The following is a 22,835-nucleotide window of genomic DNA, read 5'->3' on the forward strand; positions in this document are numbered from 1 at the left end:
ACTGCGGGCTACTCACTGCGGGGGCTACTCACTGCGGGCTACTCACTACTCACTGCGGGGCTACTCACTGCGGGAGCTACTCACTGCGGGCTACTCACTGCGGGCTACTCGCTGCGGGCTACTCACTACTCACTGCGGGCTACTCGCTGCGGGCTACTCACTGCGATCACTGCGAGCTACTCACTGCGGGCTACTCACTGCGAGCGGCTACTCACTGCGAGCTACTGCAAGATCTGCAGAGCATCCCTGTGTAACCCCTTCCCTGCCAGAGCATCCCTGTGTAACCCCTTCCCTGCCAGAGCGTCGCGGTGTAACCCCTTCCCTGCCAGAGCATCCCTGTGTAACCCCTTCCCTGCCATAGCGTACCGGTGTAACCCCTTCCCTGCCAGAGCGTCGCAATGTAACCCCTTCCCTGCCAGATCGTCGCTGTGTAACCCCTTCCCTGCCAGAGCGTCGCTGTGTAACCCCTTTGCTGCCAGAGCGTCGCAGTGTAACCCCTTCCCTGCCAGAGCGTCGCGGTGTAACCCCTTCCCTGCCAGAGTGTCGCGGTGTAACCCCTTCCCTGCCAGAGCGTCGCGGTGTAACCCCTTCCCTGCCAGAGCGTCGCGGTGTAACCCCTTCCCTGCCAGAGCATTGCGGTGTAACCCCTTCCCTGCCAGAGCATTGCAGTGTAACCCCTTCCCTGCCAGAGCGTCGCTGTGTAACCCCTTCCCTGCCAGAGCGTCGCTGTGTAACCCCTTCCCAGCCAGAGCGTCGCTGTGTAACCCCTTCCCTGCCGGAGCGTCGCTGTGTAACCCCTTCCCAGCCAGAGCGTCACTGTGTAACCCCTTCCCTGCCAGAGCGTCGCTGTGTAACCCCTTCCCTGCCAGAGCGTCGCTGTGTAACCCCTTCCCTGCCTGAGCGTCGCTGTGTAACCCCTTCCCTGCCAGAGCGTCGCTGTGTAACCCCTTTGCTGCCAGAGCGTCGCTGTGTAACCCCTTCCCTGCCAGAGCGTCGCTGTGTAACCCCTTCCCTGCCTGAGCGTCGCTGTGTAACCCCTTCCCTGCCAGAGCGTCGCTGTGTAACCCCTTTGCTGCCAGAGCGTCGCTGTGTAACCCCTTCCCTGCCAGAAAGTCCCTGTGTAACCCCTTCCCTGCCAGGGCGTGGCTGTGTAACCCCTTCCCTGCCAGAGCATCTCTGTGTAACCCCTTCCCTGCCTGAGCATCGCTGTGTAACCCCTTCCCTGCCTGAGCATCTCTGTGTAACCCCTTCCCTGCCAGAGCATCACTGTGTAACCCCTTCCCTGCCAGAGCGTCGCTGTGTAACCCCTTCCCTGCCAGAACATCTCTGTGTAACTTCTTCCCTGTCTGAGCGTCGCTGTGTAACCCCTTCCCTGCCAGAGCATCGCTGTGTAACCCCTTCCCTGCCAGAGCATCTCTGTGTAACCCCTTCCCTGCCTGAGCGTCGCTGTGTAACCCCTTCCCTGCCAGAGCGTCGCTGTGTAACCCCTTCCCTGCCAGAAAGTCCCTGTGTAACCCCTTCCCTGCCAGGGCGTGGCTGTGTAACCCCTTCCCTGCCAGAGCATCGCCGTGTAACCCCTTTGCTGCCAGAGCGTCGCTGTGTAACCCCTTCCCTGCCAGAAAGTCCCTGTGTAACCCCTTCCCTGCCAGGGCGTGGCTGTGTAACCCCTTCCCTGCCAGAGCATCTCTGTGTAACCCCTTCCCTGCCAGAGCATCACTGTGTAACGCCTTCCCTGCCAGAGCATTGCTGTGTAACCCCTTCCCTGCCAGAGCATCTCTGTGTAACCCCTTCCCTGCCAGAGCATCACTGTGTAACCCCTTCCCTGCCAGAGCATCGCTGTGTAACCCCTTCCCTGCCAGAGCATCGCTGTGTAACTTCTTCCCTGCCTGAGCATCGCTGTGTAACCCCTTCCCTGCCAGAGCATCGCTGTGTAACCCCTTCCCTGCCAGAGCATCGCTGTGTAACCCCTTCCCTGCCAGAACATCTCTGTGTAACTTCTTCCCAGCCAGAGTGTTGCTGTGTAACCCCTTCCCTGCCAGAGCATCGCTGTGTAGCCCCTTCCCTGCCAGAGCTCCGCAGAGCATCGCTCTGTAACCCTTTCGCTGCCGGAGCCCTGCAGAGCATTGCCGTGTAACCCTTTCCCTGCCAGGATGTTACAGAGGGATCCCCATTAACCACAAGCACCCACAGCTTCACAACCCGCCTTACAATCTAAGGGGGACCACTTGATTTCTGCAGTACTCAAGACCACGCCAAATTGGCAAGAAAGTATAGAGCGGCTCAGTGAGTACAGACACTGACTGACACTGAGTGTGAAGCAGGAGAACCTGGGAGAAGGAGCGGCTCAGTGAGTACAGACACTGACTGGCACCGAGTTTGGAGCAGGGGAACCTGGTTCAATTCCCGGTGTTGGCTCCTTGTGACCTTGGGCGAGTCACTTTATCTCCCTGTGCCTCAGGCACCAAACACATAGAGTGTAAGCTCCACGGGGCAGGGAACTGTGCCTGCAACATGTCTCTGTAAAGCGCTACGGAAAACAAGCAGCGCTATACATGCTGTTATTATTATTATAGAGTGACGCCGAAATGTCTGTTCAAAATGTCTTTCAGCGCCAATTTGCCAGGTCACTCCAGCAGTAAGAAAAACTCTGCAAATTTGTAACTGTTTGCGTTGCGTTTGAGACCTGCTGCGGCTTGTCTGAGCTGTTTCGCCAGCCCGGCAGCCACAAAAAACAGTCTTTGTGCCCCGAAAGCCACCGCATTTCGTGAAATTTGTCGAACAAATGACCGTTTGTGTGGCTTTGCAATTCGCCACTTCTGGGAATCGGTGCAAATGCTTCGCACACTTTAGTAAATCCCTGTTTGATACATATAGTGCTGAGCAAAAAATAGGACAGGGGAGCTGATCTTACTAGTTCAGCCTAAGGCTGCGTCCATAGTGCGAGCGACGGCACACGCGCGGCGCAAACAATGTGCAGCAGCTGTATAGGGCCGGCCACAGTGAGCGCGAGCGCGCGGCAGAGTCTACATAAAAATGTGATTTTGTCGCGCGACGGCCGGGTCACGTGAGCTGTTCAGCCAATGAGCGCGAACCAGCCTCGTGACGTCACGGCCACGCCTACCGGAGCTTCTACTCTGAGAACGCCTCCTAAGCACACGCTCACTCCTGTTCCTGACTGAGAATCTATTACTATAGGCGCCAACTAAATAGGGCACCTTCCTTAACTGATAACAATAAACAGGAACGGGACACTCATAAAGCTGCAGTTCAGTCTTTTTATTTTTTTATTTATTTTTTTATTTCAATAGTTTCATGTGGGCAATCTCTAATTACCTAAAGAACTGTATAGCTGCCGGTCAATTCGTTCTCCATGTATTGATAGGCGAAATTTGGTGACATAATTAGAGCTGGCATATGTTTTTCCTCTGCTTCTGTCTCTCAGTGGAAGCTCATGAATATTCATGAGCACTCCTGCACTGACATGTGCAAGAGGGAGGGCAGGGCTGACAAAGGGGTGTGCCAGGGCTTGTGACAGGACATGAAGGGGCAGTGCCTTAGTGAATGGCTGTTAAAATAGAATACAAGAAAATTGGTCTTTCAAAGTTGTTGTTTTTAAAACAGAAAATGCTAAAAGTATTTTTTCTCACTACAGAACTGATTTATTAAAAAAACCACACATGCAGGATATTGACTGAACGGCAGCTTTAAAATACATAGCTATACACTTAAACATTTACAGGACTCACAGTGAGGCTCTGACAGAACTCTGAGGAACCTGCTTCTAGAACATTGGGTGAAGCTATATATATATATGTCTATCTCCCTATGATGACATCACTGGTCACAAGACATCCTGCATCACATGAAGCGGAAGAGCAATACGAGAGTGATCCCAGACGGTTATGGAGAGAGCAGAGTATTTGTAAGAGTTTTTTTCGATTTCCCATGTACCGTTTTTCTCCAGAATGATTGTGCAGGGTGTAGTAATAAAACGATGCAGGGTGTAGTAATAAAACGATGCAGGGTGTAGTAATAAAACGATGCAGGGTGTAGTAATAAAATGATGAAGGGTGTAGTAATAAAACGATGCAGGGGGAGGAGGTGCAGGGTGTAGTAATAAAACGATGCAGGGGGAGGAGGTGTAGTGTGTAGTAATCAAACGGTGCAGGGCGTAGTAATAACATGATGCAGGGTGTAGTAATAAAGCGATGCAGGGGGGAGGAGGTGTAGGGCGTAGTAATAAAACGATGCGGGGGGGAGGAGGTGCAGGGCGTAGTAATAAAACGATGCGGGGGGGAGGAGGTGCAGGGCGTAGTAATAAAACGATGCAGGGGGGGAGGAGGTGCAGGGCGTAGTAATAAAACGATGCAGGGGGAGGAGGTGCAGGGCGTAGTAATAAAACAATGCAGGGGGAGGAGGTGCAGGGCGTAGTAATAAAACGATGCAGGGGGGGAGGAGGTGTAGGGCGTAGTAATAAAACGATGCAAGGGGGGGGAAGAGGTGCATGGTGTAGTAATAAAACGATGCAGGGGGAGGAGGTGCAGGGTGTAGTAATAACACGATGCAGGGGGGAGGAGGTGCAGGGCGTAGTAATAAAACGATGCAGGGGGAGGAGGTGCAGGGTGTAGTAATAAAACGATGCAGGGGGAGAGGAGGTGCAGGGTGTAGTAATAACACGATGTAGGGGGGGAGGAGGTGCAGGGTGTAGTAATAAAACGATGCAGGGGGGAGGAGGTGTAGGGCGTAGTAATAACACGATGTAGGAGGGGAGGAGGTGCAGGGTGTAGTAATAAAACGATGCAGGGGGGAGGAGGTGCAGGGCGTAGTAATAAAACGATGCAGGGGGAGGAGGTGCAGGGCGTAGTAATAAAATGATGCAGTGGGGGGAGGAGGTGCAGGGCGTAGTAATAAAACGATGCAGGGGGAGGAGGTGCAGGGTGTAGTAATAAAACGATGCAGGGGGAGAGGAGGTGCAGGGTGTAGTAATAACACGATGTAGGGGGGGAGGAGGTGCAGGGTGTAGTAATAAAACGATGCAGGGGGGAGGAGGTGTAGGGCGTAGTAATAACACGATGTAGGAGGGGAGGAGGTGCAGGGTGTAGTAATAAAACGATGCAGGGGGGAGGAGGTGCAGGGCGTAGTAATAAAACGATGCAGGGGGAGGAGGTGCAGGGCGTAGTAATAAAATGATGCAGTGGGGGGAGGAGGTGCAGGGCGTAGTAATAAAACGATGCAGGGGGAGGAGGTGCAGGGTGTAGTAATAAAACGATGCAGGGGGGAGGAGGTGCAGGGCGTAGTAATAACACGATGCAGGGGGGAGGAGGTGCAGGGCGTAGTAATAAAACGATGCAGGGGGAGGAAGTGCAGGGCGTAGTAATAAAACGATGCAAGGGGGGGAGGAGGTGCATGGTGCAGTAATAAAACGATGCAGGGGGAGGTGGTGCAGGGTGTAGTAATAAAACGATGCAGGGGGAGGAGGTGCAGGGCGTAGTAATAACACGATGCAGGGGGGAGGAGGTGCAGGGTGTAGTAATAAAACGATGCAGGGGGAGGAGGTGCAGGGCGTAGTAATAAAATGATGCAGTGGGGGGAGGAGGTGCAGGGCGTAGTAATAAAACGGTGCAGGGGGGAGGAGGTGCAGGGTGTAGTAATAACACGATGCAGGGGGAGGAGGTGCAGGGCGTAGTAATAAAACGATGCAGGGGGAGGAGGTGCAGGGCGTAGTAATAAAATGATGCAGTGGGGGGAGGAGGTGCAGGGCGTAGTAATAAAACGGTGCAGGGGGGAGGAGGTGCAGGGTGTAGTAATAACACGATGCAGGGGGAGGAGGTGCAGGGCGTAGTAATAAAACGATGCAGGGCGTAGTAATAAAACGATGCAGGGGGGAAGAGGTGCAGGGCGTAGTAATAAAACGATGCGGGGGGGAGGAGGTGCAGGGCGTAGTAATAAAACGATGCAGGGGGGAGGAGGTGCAGGGCGTAGTAATAAAACGATGCGGGGGGGAGGAGGTGCAGGGCGTAGTAATAAAACGATGCGGGGGGGAGGAGGTGCAGGGCGTAGTAATAAAACGATGCGGGGGGGAGGAGGTGCAGGGCGTAGTAATAAAACGATGCGGGGGGGAGGAGGTGCAGGGCGTAGTAATAAAACGATGCGGGGGGGAGGAGGTGCAGGGCGTAGTAATAAAACGATGCTGGGGGGAGGAGGTGCAGGGTGTAGTAATAAAACGATGCGGGGGGGAGGAGGTGCAGGGCGTAGTAATAAAACGATGCGGGGGGGAGGAGGTGCAGGGCGTAGTAATAAAACGATGCGGGGGGGAGGAGGTGCAGGGCGTAGTAATAAAACGATGCGGGGGGGAAGAGGTGCAGGGTGTAGTAATAAAACGATGCGGGGGGGAGGAGGTGCAGGGCGTAGTAATAAAACGATGCGGGGGGGAAGAGGTGCAGGGCGTAGTAATAAAACGATGCAGGGGGAGGAGGTGCAGGGCGTAGTAATAAAACGATGCAGGGGGGGAGGAGGTGCAGGGCGTAGTAATAAAACGATGCAGGGGGGAGGAGGTGCAGGGCGTAGTAATAACACGATGCAGGGGGGAGGAGGTGCAGGGCGTAGTAATAAAACGATGCAGGGGAGGAGGTGCAGGGTGTAGTAATAACACGATGCAGGGGGAGGAGGTGCAGGGCGTAGTAATAAAACGATGCAGGGGGAGGAGGTGCAGGGCGTAGTAATAAAACGATGTAGGGGGGGAGGAGGTGCAGGGTGTAGTAATAAAACGATGCAGGGGGGAGGAGGTGCAGGGCGTAGTAATAACACGATGCAGGGGGGAGGAGGTGCAGGGCGTAGTAATAACACGATGCAGGGGGGAGGAGGTGCAGGGCGTAGTAATAAAACGATGCAGGGGGAGGAGGTGCAGGGCGTAGTAATAAAACAATGCAGGGGGAGGAGGTGCAGGGCGTAGTAATAAAACGATGCAGGGGGGGAGGAGGTGTAGGGCGTAGTAATAAAACGATGCAAGGGGGGGGAAGAGGTGCATGGTGTAGTAATAAAACGATGCAGGGGGAGGAGGTGCAGGGTGTAGTAATAACACGATGCAGGGGGGAGGAGGTGCAGGGCGTAGTAATAAAACGATGCAGGGGGAGGAGGTGCAGGGTGTAGTAATAAAACGATGCAGGGGGAGAGGAGGTGCAGGGTGTAGTAATAACACGATGTAGGGGGGGAGGAGGTGCAGGGTGTAGTAATAAAACGATGCAGGGGGGAGGAGGTGTAGGGCGTAGTAATAACACGATGTAGGAGGGGAGGAGGTGCAGGGTGTAGTAATAAAACGATGCAGGGGGGAGGAGGTGCAGGGCGTAGTAATAAAACGATGCAGGGGGAGGAGGTGCAGGGCGTAGTAATAAAATGATGCAGTGGGGGGAGGAGGTGCAGGGCGTAGTAATAAAACGATGCAGGGGGAGGAGGTGCAGGGTGTAGTAATAAAACGATGCAGGGGGGAGGAGGTGCAGGGCGTAGTAATAACACGATGCAGGGGGGAGGAGGTGCAGGGCGTAGTAATAAAACGATGCAGGGGGAGGAAGTGCAGGGCGTAGTAATAAAACGATGCAAGGGGGGGAGGAGGTGCATGGTGCAGTAATAAAACGATGCAGGGGGAGGTGGTGCAGGGCGTAGTAATAAAACGGTGCAGGGGGGAGGAGGTGCAGGATGTAGTAATAACACGATGCAGGGGGAGGAGGTGCAGGGCGTAGTAATAAAACGATGCAGGGGGAGGAGGTGCAGGGCGTAGTAATAAAATGATGCAGTGGGGGGAGGAGGTGCAGGGCGTAGTAATAAAACGGTGCAGGGGGGAGGAGGTGCAGGGCGTAGTAATAAAACGATGCGGGGGGGAGGAGGTGCAGGGCGTAGTAATAAAACGATGCGGGGGGGAGGAGGTGCAGGGCGTAGTAATAAAACGATGCGGGGGGGAGGAGGTGCAGGGCGTAGTAATAAAACGATGCGGGGGGGAGGAGGTGCAGGGCGTAGTAATAAAACGATGCGGGGGGGAGGAGGTGCAGGGCGTAGTAATAAAACGATGCAGGGGGGAGGAGGTGCAGGGTGTAGTAATAAAACGATGCGGGGGGGAGGAGGTGCAGGGCGTAGTAATAAAACGATGCGGGGGGGAGGAGGTGCAGGGCGTAGTAATAAAACGATGCGGGGGGGAGGAGGTGCAGGGCGTAGTAATAAAACGATGCGGGGGGGAGGAGGTGCAGGGCGTAGTAATAAAACGATGCAGGGGGAGGAGGTGCAGGGCGTAGTAATAAAACGATGCAGGGGGGAGGAGGTGCAGGGCGTAGTAATAAAACGATGCAGGGGGGGAGGAGGTGCAGGGCGTAGTAATAAAACGATGCAGGGGGGGAGGAGGTGCAGGGCGTAGTAATAAAACGATGCAGGGGGGAGGAGGTGCAGGGCGTAGTAATAACACGATGCAGGGGGGAGGAGGTGCAGGGCGTAGTAATAAAACGATGCAGGGGAGGAGGTGCAGGGTGTAGTAATAACACGATGCAGGGGGAGGAGGTGCAGGGCGTAGTAATAAAACGATGCAGGGGGAGGAGGTGCAGGGCGTAGTAATAAAACGATGTAGGGGGGGAGGAGGTGCAGGGTGTAGTAATAAAACGATGCAGGGGGAGGAGGTGCAGGGCGTAGTAATAAAACGATGTAGGGGGGGAGGAGGTGCAGGGTGTAGTAATAAAACGATGCAGGGGGGAGGAGGTGCAGGGCGTAGTAATAACACGATGCAGGGGGGAGGAGGTGCAGGGCGTAGTAATAACACGATGCAGGGGGGAGGAGGTGCAGGGCGTAGTAATAAAACGATGCAGGGGGAGGAGGTGCAGGGCGTAGTAATAAAACGATGCAGGGGGGAAGAGGTGCAGGGCGTAGTAATAAAACGATGCAGGGGGAGGAGGTTCAGGGCGTAGTAATAAAACGATGCAGGGGGAGGAGGTGCAGGGTGTAGTAATAAAACGATGCAGGGGGGGAGGAGGTGCAGGGCGTAGTAATAAAACGATGCGGGGGGGAGGAGGTGCAGGGCGTAGTAATAAAACGATGCAGGGGGAGGAGGTGCAGGGCGTAGTAATAAAATGATGCAGTGGGGGGAGGAGGTGCAGGGCGTAGTAATAACACGATGCAGGGGGAGGAGGTGCAGGGAGTAGTAATAAAACGATGCAGGGGGAGGAGGTGCAGGGCGTAGTAATAAAACGATGCAGGGGGGGAGGAGGTGCAGGGCGTAGTAATAAAACGATGCAGTGGGGGGAGGAGGTGCAGGGTGTAGTAATAAAACGATGCAGGGGGGGAGGAGGTGCAGGGCGTAGTAATAAAACGATGCAGTGGGGGGAGGAGGTGCAGGGCGTAGTAATAAAACGATGCAGGGGGAGGAGGTGCAGGGTGTAGTAATAAAACGATGCAGGGGGGGAGGAGGTGTAGGGTGTAGTAATAAAACGATGCAGTGGGGGGAGGAGGTGCAGGGTGTAGTAATAAAACGATGCAAGGGGGGAGGAGGTGCAGGGTGTAGTAATAACACGATGCAGGGGGGAGGAGGTGCAGGGTGTAGTAATAAAACGATGCAGGGGGAGGAGGTGCAGGGCGTAGTAATAAAACGATGCAGTGGGGGGAGGAGGTGCAGGGTGTAGTAATAAAACGATGCAGGGGGGGAGGAGGTGCAGGGTGTAGTAATAACACGATGCAGGGGGGAGGAGGTGCAGGGTGTAGTAATAACACGATGCAGGGGGGAGGAGGTGCAGGGCGTAGTAATAAAATGATGCAGTGGGGGGAGGAGGTGCAGGGCGTAGTAATAAAACGATGCAGGGGGGAGGAGGTGCAGGGCGTAGTAATAAAATGATGCAGTGGGGGGAGGAGGTGCAGGGCGTAGTAATAAAACGATGCAGGGGGAGGAGGTGCAGGGCGTAGTAATAAAACGATGCAGGGGGAGGAGGTGCAGGGTGTAGTAATAAAACGATGCAGGGGGGGAGGAGGTGCAGGGTGTAGTAATAACACGATGCAGGGGGGAGGAGGTGCAGGGTGTAGTAATAACACGATGCAGGGGGGGAGGAGGTGTAGGTTGTAGTAATAACACGATGCAGGGGGGAGGAGGTGCAGGGTGTAGTAATAACACGATGCAGGGGGGGAGGAGGTGTAGGGTGTAGTAATAACACGATGCAGGGGGGAGGAGGTGCAGGGTGTAGTAATAAAACGATGCAGGGGAGGAGGTGCAGGGTGTAGTAATAACACGATGCAGGGGGGAGGAGGTGCAGGGTGTAGTAATAAAACGATGCAGGGGGAGGAGGTGCAGGGTGTAGTAATAACACGATGCAGGGGGGAGGAGGTGCAGGGTGTAGTAATAAAACGATGCAGGGGGAGGAGGTGCAGGGTGTAGTAATAACACGATGCAGGGGGGAGGAGGTGCAGGGTGTAGTAATAAAACGATGCAGGGGAGGAGGTGCAGAGTGTAGTAATAACACGATGCAGGGGGGGAGGAGGTGCAGGGTGTAGTAATAACACGATGCAGGGGGGAGGAGGTGCAGGGTGTAGTAATAAAACGATGCAGGGGAGGAGGTGCAGAGTGTAGTAATAACACGATGCAGGGGGGGAGGAGGTGCAGGGTGTAGTAATAACACGATGCAGGGGGGGGAGGAGGTGTGCGCTGTTCAGTAATGACCGAGCTTGTAACGTAACATGAGACCCAGACACTGCTATAGCACTTCTGAGCTAATAACACTTCCTTCCTACACCTGCTCTCTGAAAATCCCTTTGTTTTGTTCACATTTCGGGGAGAGGTCACTGCCTAACCGATGGCTCGTGGGCTGGTGTGAACATTGCACACACAAGCTCGTTGCTCTGCTGAAACTTTCTGCGTTGCGTTTGAGAGGGTGTGCAAGAGAGATCACCCCTGCACCCACCTCACCCCTGCACCCACCTCACCCCTGCACCCACCTCACCCCTGCACCCACCTTCCCATTCTTTATCATTATGCCTCTGCGGTCTTCTAGCGAGTCCTCGCAGGAAACCCACTGCCGGACGGATGTGGCGGACTGCAATTGCTTTAACTGTACAGGAGTTGTATTAATGCCCAGGGGGCCATTGAATGATCACATGTGGGGTCCGCTCCAGGCTGCAAATAAGACCAAGGACCCTTTGCTGTTGCAAATTGTGCTTCGTCGTTTTGCAATGGAGAGCTGCCCCGAAGGGTTGATTAAGTTGGCACAAATATGTACGGTATGCAGACATTTACTGTGAGAATACATCATCCAAAATAACAACAAAAAATCCCCCCAAATTTGTCGGAAAAGCTGCCAAACTGATCACTGTGGATCTAAGGTTGGCCGGTCTGCTGCATGGACAAGAATTGGAAGTAGCAGACGTGGGGGGAATGTCCGGGGTTTATTGATGACATACCACCGATATTTCGGCCTTGATAAACGTCCACCCATGCGGGAGGAATGTCTACTCCCTATTCTTGGGGGTCTCGTAGCCTTGGGGGGTCCGGGAACAGTCTAGACCCCGTTATAGGTTCTTATACCTTTTAATATGCAGACACAAGAGATCTTCATAGATGAAGTTATGGCGTACAGACCTCTTCTTCAAATGTACCGGTGCCTACACAAATATATACGCTGGGCAGCCCAGAACGTCTGCGTGGCAAGAGTAGGTAGTGTAGGACGTAGGTGAATATGCAATGCGGGTATTCAGACGGCGGCTCTCGGAGCACAGAAATAACATCCTGGGTATATTCATATAGGTGCTCTTGGTTCTAAAGCATTGTACAGTTATATGGAGGCAGTGATGGCAGTTCTAGGGTTAACTCTGGCAACAACGTTATGACTCTTTCAGATGGGACGTGGGAGATTAGTACCTGTCCTATTATTGTTAATAATAACTTTATATGGGGCTTTTACAATGATACAGTTACAGTATAGCGCACAGTACGCAGCACATAGGATTGTTAGACACAGTTACTGCCCCATAGAGCTTACAATCTATGTTTTGGTGCCAGAGGCACAGGGAGATAAAGTGACTTGCCCAAGGTCACAAGGAGCCGACACCGGAATATCTTCTGATTCACACTCAGTGGCACTGTTTGCAGTCAGTGTCTTTATTCACTGAGCCTCCCCTATTACCCAATAACAGGGGGGCACGCTGTGCCTCAGGGCGATTAGTGGGGCGATTAGTGGGGCTATGTATAAAGCAACCCAATGGATTTTTTTTCTATTAAATTGATGCTTCCAGAAGCATTTTCACCAGGAATCTAAAAACATCAATAAGTTGGGTTCATTTTCATCGCTTTTTCCCCTTTGGGTCAGCTTGCATTCTGGGGGCTGGTCAAAGCAGGAGTTAGGTTCCCAGTTGCACCTGTAATGGGATGTGTCTGGGTCTCTGACTTATTTATTGGGTCCTGTGCATCAAACAACTCAGCTGAGTCTCACTTGGCATAACTCCTCTGGCTCACCATCTGGAAGGCACTTGTTTAGCAGGGTTATTACACCTGGTGCAGACACAAAAAAAACAACGGATACAACGCACTTCTCTGGGCTCTCATGCAAACCCCTCAAAGTGAGTCGCTGGAACACAAAAAGGACAGCATTTACTACACTGTATTATAAAGCAAGTAAGCCCTTCCCAAGTAGAGGAGTATCTGCAGCCTTATGGTCACGTATGATAATATTTGTTGGTAATGTAACTCCACGGTGCCTGCTGTCCCAGTGGCATTGCGGTGGCTTTTGGAACTTGGTCCTGACCAGTCTCCTCTAAGGCTTTCGGTCTGGATGCAGCAGAATCAGTGTCCCTCCACCGGGCAGAATGGGTTGGTGTGACGTCAGCTCTTGACTTCAAGATGAAAGGGCCCTCCCGGAGATAAAAGACAGAGCCCGCACCTGAAGGGCTACAGGAGCCCAGATGTGTGAGGAGAGCCGGGTGGCCGCAGCTTCTGCAGACCGCTCGCCAGCGATGTCTTCCTCCGCCTCACTGTCACCAAGCCAGGGAGCAGGGGCAGAGGGGGGCCCAAGGGAACAGATGCAGCCGGACTATGCGGAGGTGAGAGGAACTTCATGTCCTCTGGAAAGGGAGAGGGGAGGGGGTCCATGGGGCAGGTCATTTGGGGGGGGGGGCATCTCCTTCTGTCATTGCGGAGTGTCCTTAATGTAGGTGGCTTGAGAGGAGACATCTGAACAGGCCTGATGGACATCATTTTCAGCCTGCAAACAATGTCACATACAGCACTGCCAGTCTCACACTCCACGAGTATGGGGCCAGTTGGAGATGGTTGCATAGTCTGCAGGTTTCGAAGCCACCATCTGCCCCTTCTCTGCCAGAGCAGAGCAATGTGTTGCTGGCACGGCAGAGTTAAAGAGATTGCAATGCAGTTAGTATTCTGATGAAAGGTTGTGCTGCGACTTGGGACAATTCTAACACTTTTTATGTGTGAGATTCCACAGCAAACACGGGGTTAGTAATGTGAGGAGCGAGGAATCAAACAACGGAGGATGTCCACAAAAACGAGGAAAATAGAAATATTTGGGAATGTTTTTGTCTTCTAACCGGAATAAATCCTTTATACTCAACCACCCCCCAACCAGCTCCCTACAATCTCTATTGTGTGGCTGCCCCTCTGCACGCACAAGAACCGGGATGTTAAAATGTCTGGAATAGAGGAACCCTCCATGGAAAGGAAAGAGAAGCTGGAGATTAAGATTGTCAGGAGTGGTCCTGTTGGACAGATTAGTTGGACCAGAATTGTCCTTCTGTGCTGGTATTAATTATGAATCCATATTCCTAAATAGACATCCGGCCAAGTCTAGAGAAGGTGACCTCAGGAACCTCTTAGGACCGCATTCCGATATGCTACCAACGTGTTAACACCACGTTAGCAATCCACTAAGATCATTGGTTTGGCTGAAGGTCAATACTTTGCAGAACATTGCACGGTGGCCTTCCCTTCTCCTCCTTTCCAATACGGAGAGAAGCAGAGTGACGCACAGGTAACTATGCACCTGCTTCCTCCAGGTGAGTAGAAGTGGATACATGGTTATTATGGGTTACCTGCTTCTCACTGGGGGCCTTACAGTAGAAAGGATCGGTTATTATTTATAGCTGCCGTTCCATGAAGAAGATCAAAAAGCTGCCTACTTATCAGTGTAATTGTCTTCCTTAGATTCAGTTCGGACCTGTGGGTACGATTTTCGGGGGGCTCCGCACTCAGGCCTATCAGCTACTTATTGCATGTCATGTTCATCTGTTGGAATAATAACGTCACCCTCATTATTTTAAAGACAGAGCAAGAGACACAATGTTCCCGTCCGTTGTAAAATCGATAGTCTTATTATCCAAACAAATTAGGTAGAGATTGTACAAAAATAACAAAAAAACGGTAGTTACTTTGGAAAGTTTCAAAAGTTATTTACTTCCACTTGTCTGTTTTTGTAAATGTTCCGGTTATCTACATGTAATCTATGAAACATGCCCGTGACATTCGCTCAGCGCGGTTCTGGGTGGGAAGGGCCTCTTCAAACAGCCTTGGTCCTAATGCCAGAGAATGGTTTCACTTGTTCGCTCTCAAAGGAATAATTTGGGGTGACTGCCCCTAGATGTGACAAGGATTTGGTAACCTTCTAAGGTTAAGCAGCGGGCGGCGTAGCCCAAATTGCCTATAGTTCCCTGTATAGTGTCTGCCATCCCTACTGTATCTAAGATTGTGTCTTCTACAGTCTCCACATCTCTATATGGAGAACACAGTCTCCCTAATAACCGGGCACTCTCCCAACACTATCATAAGCAATCCGGAGAAGAGCGGGGGCTACAGGTGTCGTGCAGGAGTGGCCCACTCCTGTCCTCAAGAGCCACCAACAGGTCAGGTTCTCAGGTTATCCCTGCCTCAGCACAGGTGGTGCAGTCGAAGACATGAGCCCTTGGATGAGCCACCTGCGATGAAGCAGGGATATCCTGACAAGTTGACCAGTTAGTGGCCCTTGAGGACGGGAGTCGGCCGCCCTTGGCGTGGTCGTGCCAGCCTGCTCAGGTTTACCACTCACAAGAAAGTAAGCGCACTGGAAATGAAGGTTATCCGGGGGCCTGGGCTGAGCGCTGTAAACACGTGAAGGTGTTTAGGTTCATCGTTGTGAACTTTGTATCGCAATACGTGATATGTCTTTTCCCCTGTGGTTTCACATCACTGATATTTTTCTAACCTTTTCTCCGAGTGAACTCGGTTTTCTTAAAAAATACCAAAAAAAAAAAAAAAAAACATTTCTGAGAGAAGTTACTTTTCATGCAAAACGCTTATGTGTCCGATTTCCGTGAGGTCAGAGGCGCAGCCGGTGGCGGCGATGTGTCACCGCGTTTCCTCGCGCTATAAGAAGGGGCTGTTTGGGAGATGTGTTTCGAGCTCATCTTGCCGTCACCAGGAAGAGAGAGGTAGGTAGCTCCGACTGGGACGGGGGGCATGGGGCGGGGGGCATGGGGCGGGGGGCGGGGGGCATGGGGCAGGGGGCGGGAGTGGTGAATATTATTCTGAATTGTTGTCCGTTTTTGAACATTGTCCCTGTGTAAGAATCCAACGACTACTTATTAATGAAAAAATACAAATAAATGTAAATTATATTATTATATCGAGTCCTTACCATAAAAATACTTTATTGTATAATTTTTAACATTTGTTGACTGTTTTTATAATCTTGATGGACATTTTTCTGCTTTTAAATGTAACATTTGAAATGATATATAAATACCAATTAATTTACATATTTATATATGTATATACACACACACGTATGTATATTGCTGTATAAAACTAATCACTAAAAAATGTACATATATACATCTACACACAGTAACAATCAAAACATTCATTTCCCACAGGAATTAAATAATAAAACGGTTACTTTAAGGGTGACATGAAAATATTCCAAACAAGCCAAGTACATTTTTTTTTTATTATGAGTTTGGTGCTTTTTACTGGGGTCTCCCACTTCAGATGCCAGTTTCAGAACCATGGCAACTCTTAATAAGAAAGACCAAGACATCTGTCGAGACGTACATTATACAAATATCAAAGTAAATCAGTGGCGGGCGCATAAATCTCATCGTATCAATAGGTCTTAATCTAGTAAACACGGAGACATTATATTCAGAATGAAGCCTGTATGGAAATCCGTCTCCTATTCTCCCCGAAGAAATCAATCGCAGTTTCATTCTTTTATTCTTCCGCAAATTCAATTTAATCTACTGGGGGGGGGGGGGGGGGAGCGAGTCCTCTCATTCTCCAGCCGATTCGTATAATCTATTGGGACACTAGTTCTTTTATTTTCATGCAGATTCCTTTCAACGTGCTGGGGTAGATTTCCTTTATCCCCCCCCCCCCTCACCCTCCCGTAGGGGAATAAAAAATCAAGTTAATCTTTAGGGAGATTACACATTTATTGCCTGCCATGGTTTTGTGTAAACTGTTTGGGAGATGAGTCTTTTTACAAGCCATGAACTTTTTAACTCGGATGGGGGTGTTCAACTGCAGTCCTCGAGTTCCCCCGCAACAGGGCAGGTTTTCAGGATATCCCAGCTTTTTTCAAGAGAATAAATAAGTATTTCACTGTGTGTTTTTGTCATGTTGGATGTAGCATTGGGCTTCTCTGTCGTTTGTTGTATACATATGCCACGCTCAATAGCTCTCCTTTTTGACACTTATATACATATATGTTTTGTGGGGGGCTCAGGGGTTCCCAAAAAGAGCTTGCTGGGGTTTTGTGTGTTTGTTAACTTATTTTCAGCACAGGTGGCTCAATCAGAGGCTCAGTCAAAGACTCTATTTGAGCCACCTGTGCTGAAGCAAGGACTGAGCCACCTGTGCTGAAGCGGGGACTGATTGAGCCACCTGTGCTGAAGCAGGGATATCCGGAAAACCTGACCTGCCTGGGGGGTGGCGGGGTCTTGAGGACTGGTGTTGAGAACCCCTGTTCTAACCCAGAGAAGCCCCCTCTGCTGTAAAATACAATTTCGTCCGACGAGAAATGAGTCTTTCACACTCTATAAATAACGTGTAAATCTGATTTAGAGAGGGAACCTTTATTCCGCGCATAGCACCGCGCTGGTATAGTGGTCAAGTCTGTAACAGACGCCACGGAGAGTCCGCCTCCCTCGCTGGGCCAGATTTAAGCCCGGTGACCCCGCTTTGTTTTCGTCAAAATGTTTTGCGTCAGAGTGATTTATGTCATGGGGGGGGGGGGGAGGAGGGGGTATGTGGCTGGGGGGGGAGGGGGTGTGTGGCTGGGGGGGGGGGTATACGGAATTCCATAGGAATCCTAGATGAATATGCAAAGTAGCCTCCGCGTCTCGCTTAGCAGGCGCCAGAGAGCGATACGGTGGAGAGTGGAGAACCCCTCTGTGAGGGAGGTGGAGAACCCAACTGTGAGGGAGGTGGAGAACCCAACTGTGAGGGAGGTGGAGAACCCCTCTGTGAGGGGGGTGGAGAACCCCACTGTGAGGGAGGTGGAGAACCCCTCTGTGAGGGGGGTGGAGAACCCCACTGTGAGGGGGGTGGAGAACCCCTCTGTGAGGGGGGTGGAGAACCCCACTGTAAGGGGGGTGGAGAACCCCACTGTGAGGGGGGTGGAGAACCCCACTGTGAGGGAGGTGGAGAACCGAACAGTGAGGGAGGTGGAGAACCCAACTGTGAGGGAGGTGGAGAACCCAACTGTGAGGGAGGTGGAGAACCCAACTGTGAGGGAGGTGGAGAACCCCACTGTGAGGGAGGTGGAGAACCCCACTGTGAGGTGGGTGGAGAACCCCACTGTGAGGGGGGTGGAGAACCCCACTGTGAGGGAGGTGGAGAACCCAACTGTGAGGGAGGTGGAGAACCCCTCTGTGTGGGAGTTGGAGAACCCCTCTGTGAGGGGGGTGGAGAACCCCACTGTGAGGGAGGTGGAGAACCGAACAGTGAGGGAGGTGGAGAACCCAACTGTGAGGGAGGTGGAGAACCCCACTGTGAGGGGGGTGGAGAACCTCACTGTGAGGGGGGTGGAGAACCCCACTGTGAGGGAGGTGGAGAACCCCACTGTGAGGGAGGTGGAGAACCGAACAGTGAGGGAGGTGGAGAACCCCACTGTGAGGGAGGTGGAGAACCCCACTGTGAGGGCGGTGGAGAACCCCACTGTGAGGGAAGTGGAGAACCCAACTGTGAGGGGGGTGGAGAACCCCTCTGTGAGGGAAATGGAGAACCCCACTGTGAGGGGGGTGGAGAACCCCTCTGTGAGGGAGGTGGAGAACCCCACTGTGAGGGAAATGGAGAACCCAACTGTGAGGGAGGTGGAGAACCCCTCTGTGAGGGAGGTGGAGAACCCCACTGTGAGGGAGGTGGAGAACCCCACTGTGAGGGAGGTGGAGAACCCCTCTGTGAGGGAGGTGGAGAACCCCACTGTGAGGGAGGTGGAGAACCCAACTGTGAGGGAGGTGGAGAACCCCACTGTGAGGGAAATGGAGAACCCAACTGTGAGGGGGGTGGAGAACCCCTCTGTGAGGGAGGTGGAGAACCCCACTGTGAGGGAAATGGAGAACCCAACTGTGAGGGAGGTGGAGAACCCCTCTGTGAGGGAGGTGGAGAACCCAACTGTGAGGGAGGTGGAGAACCCCACTGTGAGGGAGGTGGAGAACCCCACTGTGAGGGAGGTGGAGAACCCCTCTGTGAGGGAGGTGGAGAACCCCACTGTGAGGGAGGTGGAGAACCCCTCTGTGAGGGAGGTGGAGAACCCAACTGTGAGGGAGGTGGAGAACCCAACTGTGAGGGAGGTAGAGAACCCAACTGTGAGGGGGGTGGAGAACCCCACTGTGAGGGGGGTGGAGAACATCTGAGATAAGTATCTCCAGGGGGTCAGTGTTACAATGATTCTTCCGAGTTTACTGAAGAGCTTGGGCGGGCTCCATTTGGCGCAGTATTGTCACTTACATATAGGTTTCATCTTGGGGAATCTTCTCCGTGCTGAATGCAGCCAGACGCTCGTGCCATCTTCACCTTTTAGTGGTAAAACCCACCTTGGGATCCTCCTTCTTCTAACATTGGGGAATCTGTGTCTCCAAGAGTGGTAAAAACTGTGCAGCAGGGCTTCTCAACTCCCCCCACCAACAGGTCGGGTTTTAAGGATATCCCTGCTTCAGCACAGGTGGCTCTATCAGTGGCTCAGTCAAACACTGACCAGCTGTGCTGAAGTAGGGACTGATTGAGCCACCTGTGCTGAAGCAGGGACTGATTGCGCCTCCTGTGCTGAACCAGGGACTGGTTGAGCAACCTGCGCTGAACCAGGGATATCCAGAAAACCTGACCTGTTGGGGGGTCTTGAGGAATGGAGTTGAGATCTCCCTTACTACCTGCGGCATGAACACGGTAACAGTCCCAGCCACGCCAGGCTCCCAGCCACGCCAGGCTCCCAGCCACGCCAGGCTCCCAGCCACGCCAGGCTCCCACCTGATTGGAAAAGTTTTCAAAGTGAGCTGCCCGAGGCGGAAACAAACTGGCAGAGCATTCTGGGGCATGAAACGGCTGCTGAGCACTCTGGGAGGAAAGGGGTTAATTGGAACCTCTAGCAATTGTAGCTGCTGAACCCCTATTACCAACTACTTTGTGCGCGTTACACAAATTCACTAACGCACGCTGATACACACACAGTACACACACTCACACAGTACACACACACACAGTACACACACACACATACACACACAGTACACACACACACACACACAGTACACACACACACACACACAGTACATACACACACACAGTACATACACACACACACACACAGTACATACACACACACACAGTACAAACACACACACAGTACACACCCTACACATACACACACACACACACACACACAGTACACATATACACACACAGTACACATATACACACATAGTACATACACACACACACACAGTACACACCCTACACACACACACACACACACACACACACACACACACACACACACACACACACACACACACACACACACACGCTACACGCTACACACACACACACACACACACGCTACACACACACACAGTACACACACATATACACAGTACACACACACAGTACACACACACACAGTACACACACACACAGTACACACACACAGTACACACACACACAGTACACACACAGTACACACAGTACACACAGTACACACACAGTACACACACACCCTGATATACAGAATGATACAGATATAGTCAGATTTACAGTCCCGGAGCTGCGGGAAGAAAATGTCCTGCTTTATACTGCTATATACGACTATATATGGCTATCTACTGCTATATACGGCTACTGTATATACTGCTATGTCCTGCTATATACGGATCTGTACTGCTATGTATGACTATGTCCGGCTATGTATTGCTATATACAGTTATATATTGCTATATACTGCTATGTTCTGCTGACACTGTAAGCGTATATGGGGGCTGCATCCTTGTATGCGATGCCTGGTTGTGATGCAGCATGCTGCGGGGAGCGAGGGAGCGAGGGGGCTGGGGAGAGCGAGGGGGCTGGGGGGAGCGAGGGGGCTGGGGGGAGCGAGGGGGCTGGGGGGAGCGAGGGGGCTGGGGGGAGCGAGGGGGCTGCGGGGAGCGAGGGGGGAGCGAGGGGGCTGGGGGGAGTGAGGGGGCTGGGGGGAGCGAGGGGGCTGCGGGGAGCGAGGGGGCTGGGGGGAGCGAGGGGGCTGCGGGGAGCGAGGGGGGAGCGAGGGGGCTGGGGGGAGCGAGGGGGCTGGGGGGAGCGAGAGGGCTGGGGGGAGCGAGGGGGCTGGGGGGAGCGAGGGGGCTGGGGGGAGCGAGGGGGCTGGGGGGAGCGAGGGGACTGGGGGAAGCGAGGGGGCTTGGGGGAGCGAGGGGGCTGGGGGGAGCGAGGGGACTGGGGGAAGCGAGGGGGCTGGGGGGAGCGAGGGGACTGGGGGGAGCGAAGGGGATGGGGGGAGCGAGGGGGCTGCCATGGGTCGGCACTTATTTCAGTACGATGCTCTGCGCTGATTTTTATCCGCCGGTACCTCGGCTCCCCCTTCCGCGAATATCCTCCTCCGCGAACACTTTCATACGTTCAGTGGTAGAAGTGGCTTAAAGAAAACTAGTGGTACTGTGCCTGACTTCAAAAAAATCAATGTAATTGTATTTGGGGCAAAGCTATTTTGATTACATTTTAGCGAGATTTAACATTATTTATTCATGTAATGCACGGAAAAAAGAAAGGGAGAGAGGTTTATCAAAATAAAATAAATTGTTATACTTTAAGTAGAAAAGGAACCATTAGTGTATCAAAAACAAATCGTGCCACCCCGGGGTGTGAAGCGGTGAGTAATGGTACCTAGTACTCTGTAGTACCATCACCGGATACTTTGATACTTTTGGTTGCGAATTTTGCAACTCGTAACATTCCCCGGAAAGTACCACGCGCTTGTTTCCCGCACACGCCGCCCCCTGCGCAGTCTGCAACCGATAAATCACGACCGCAGTGACGCCAGAAGCAGGGACGAAAAACAAGTGCTGTTTGCGCTGTTTTCATATTTCTGAGAAATGGCCCCAAAAAATACCTCCCCCAACCCATCCTGCCCTAGCTGCACCACGCCCTGCTTAGTGGCCTGTATCCGTCAGGGCAAAGTGGCACAACAGCGCTGTTATGTAACTGCGAGGAGGCGTCACCCTCACCCACCCTCAAATATCACTTTCATACAACGTATTACATCTGTGTCTCATTTCATATATCAGTGTTTAGGCTGTTTGTGTCAATTTGTCTGTGTGCCCGCATCAGTATGTCGGTGTATCAGTGTCTCTATGTGCCCACGTCAGTGTGTTAGTATATCTGTGTGCCCACATCAGTGTGTCCGTATATCCGTGTGCATGCATCAGTGTGTCTGTGCCCACATCAGTTTGTCTGTGTGCCAGCATCTGTATCTGTATCTATATCTGTGTGCCCGCATCAGCGTGTCTGTGTGCCCACATAAGTGTGTCTGTGTGCCCACATCTGTGTCTGTTTATCTGTGTGCCCGCATCAGTGTGTCTGTGTGCCCACATAAGTGTATCTGCGTGCCCGCATCAGTATGTCGGTGTGTCTGTGTGCGCACATATGTGTGTCGGTGTGTTGGTGTGACAGTGTGCCTGCATCAGTATGTCAGTGTCTGTGTGCCCACATCAGTGTGTCTGTGTGCCCGCATCAGTGTGTCTGTGTGTGTATCATTGTGTCTATGTGTGCCCGTGCACGCGCTTCAGTGTGCATCAGTGTGTCTGGGTGTGTCTGTCTATGGGTGTATCTGTATGTATCATTGTTTGTATGTATCAGTGTGTGTGTGTATGTGTGTGTGTATCACTGTTTGTATGTATCAGTGTGTGTGTGTGTGTGTGTGTGTATCAGTGTGTGTTTGTATGTATCAGTGTGTGTGTGTGTATGTGTGTGTGTATCAGTGTTTGTATGTATCAGTGTGTGTTTGTATGTATCAGTGTGTGTGTGTGTGTATGTGTGTTTGTATGTATCAGTGTGTGTGTGTGTGTGTGTGTTTGTATGTATCAGTGTGTGTGTGTGTGTGTGTGTGTGTGTGTGTGTGTGTGTGTGTGTGTGTGTGTGTGTGTGTGTGTGTGTGTGTGTGTGTGTGTGTGTGTGTGTGTGTGTGTTGTGTCGGCCTCTCTGCTTGCATCTTAGATATTTGATTGTATAGATCAGCGGAGTATCAATATCTTATTACTATACTCATTCTCATAATCCTAGTGATGATAGTATTAATACTATCACTGTTGTGGCTGTTCTGGGTGTGTGTTGCTGTGATATTCTCCTGCTGTTATCAGTC

At 52.2% G+C, this 22,835-nt stretch overlaps 2 protein-coding genes across 3 annotated transcripts in view; one reads left to right on the forward strand and one right to left on the reverse strand.

Annotated features, from left to right (window-relative positions):
* The window catches only part of RIBC1 (RIB43A domain with coiled-coils 1), a 538,781-nt gene that overhangs the window by 266,021 nt on the left and 249,925 nt on the right, over positions 1 to 22,835 (reverse strand). The gene's annotated exons all lie outside the window — the stretch shown is intronic.
* FOXP3 (forkhead box P3) overlaps positions 12,774 to 22,835 on the forward strand; it is a 33,279-nt gene continuing 23,217 nt past the window's right edge. Inside the window, exon 1 of one of the 2 annotated variants that reach the window (XM_075578492.1) lies at positions 12,774 to 13,050. The gene's annotated coding sequence lies outside the window, so the exon portion shown is untranslated. Of the gene's footprint in view, positions 13,051 to 14,958; positions 15,427 to 22,835 lie in introns of those variants that run through there. The other variant, XM_075578491.1, reaches the window with a different exon arrangement.

This window comes from Ascaphus truei, chromosome 21 (assembly GCF_040206685.1).
Source record: "Ascaphus truei isolate aAscTru1 chromosome 21, aAscTru1.hap1, whole genome shotgun sequence".
In the NCBI taxonomy this organism is placed as follows: domain Eukaryota; kingdom Metazoa; phylum Chordata; class Amphibia; order Anura; family Ascaphidae; genus Ascaphus; species Ascaphus truei.